We start from the raw sequence: 1,814 nt of genomic DNA on the forward strand, positions 1-1,814 counted from the left end.
TGTGTGTGTGTGTGTGGTGCGTGTGTGTGTGTGTATGTTGGTGGGTGTGTTGTGTATGTGTTGTGTATGCGTATGTGCGGGTGTGTGTGTGTGTGTGTGTGTTTGTGTTCGGCCTATGTCACTTCCTCAATTGAGAGTTCACGTGAGTGTCCATGGTAGACTACATGTGCTCTGGGCTATTATTTGTGGACGGGAAGACTTGTGACCGTGCACACACACAGAGAGAGACTTGAATAAGAACATACCCGTAGTCCACATCTATAAATTATTTAAGCCGATTGTCGGCTCAACACCTGAGTTAGTGCGGGCATCTACGCAGCTCCCATCAAAGTACGCGTTAACGTCTATAAATCATAAGAACCAGACTTTCGGCTCAACACCTGAGTTAGTGCGGGCATCTGCGCATCTCCCATCAAAGAACGCGTTAACGTCTATAAATCATAAGAACCAGACTTTCGGCTCAACACCCGAGTTAATGCGGGCATCTGGGCCTCTCCCGCCATAGAACGCGTTAACCCTTGTGCTGTCTGGTTCCCATGAAGCAATACACCAACCCCCGATATCCGCTGATAATTGTGTGCAATGCTCACCACCCCACAGAGCAAGGGGCTATCAATTCGAAACCTTCTCCGATGAGTTACTGGTCTATATACAGTACGCTCTTCCGGTATGTCTTGTGTCAATGTCAGATTAGCCGGTCCTTGTGGTGTTAAAGCTTCATACAGGCACGTACTTGTCTGAGTGGCACGCTCACGTGTGCTTGGTTTGCATACCTAGTTGTGACCCTTTCACGTTGCTTGTACGCATGTGTTGATGTGTACAGATCAGCTGCTTTGTATTGGTAGTACCTGACACCCTTTTTGCCTGCGGTCAGATCTTTCTCTATTGGTATTATGGCTTTAGGGTTTGCCTGTATTGCTCACATATATGTAATTATATGTTGTGCCCCTGTTTACTTATTATTATGGCTTTAGGGTTTAGCTGTATTGCTCACATATATGTATTTATATGTTATGCCCCTATTCACTTGGTATTATAGCTTTAGGGTTTGGCTGTGTTTCTCACATACATGTATTTATATGTTGTGCCTATGTTTACTTGGTATTATGGCTTTAGGGTTTAGCTGTATTGCTCACATATATGTATTTATCCGTTTATTGTCTATCCGCAGGAGTTCGATAAGATCATGGACGAATATAAGGAAGTGAGCAGGGCCACTCACAAGCCGCCGGAGTTGCCCATATTTGAGTATCAACAACGCATGCAGAACTACCTGGATATGTCAGAATAACTGTATTGTATTGTATTGTATTGCCAATTCGCCGGGGAGGTTAAGGATGTGGTTTAAGACGTTTAGAAACAAACGTTTTCGCTTCTTTCCAACACTCAGCCCATGACAGACTAATAGATATAGCCCAATTCATTTTGATTGGTGCAAAGCAAGAAATAATAAGCCACCTAAAATAAAGCCAAACCATAGCCTTCTTGTTCTCTTTTTGGAGGTTATGACAAACCTGGTTTGTTTTTGCTTACTACCGCTCACTACAATGATAAAAATGTTGTATGATCTGTATATACTGTATCCCTCCGTTGTCAATGTATGTATGTATGTATGTATGTATGTATGAATGTATGTATGAAGGTATGTATGGATGTATGTATGTATGTGTGTATGTATGTATGTATATATGTATGTATGTATTTATGTATGTATGTATGTATGTATGCACACATGCATGTATGTATGCATGTATGTTTGTATGTACGAATGTTTGTATATATATATATATATATATGTATAAATATACATATAC

Source organism: Sphaeroforma arctica (assembly GCF_001186125.1).
Source record: "Sphaeroforma arctica JP610 unplaced genomic scaffold supercont1.1911, whole genome shotgun sequence".
Lineage (NCBI taxonomy): Eukaryota > Ichthyosporea > Ichthyophonida > Sphaeroforma > Sphaeroforma arctica.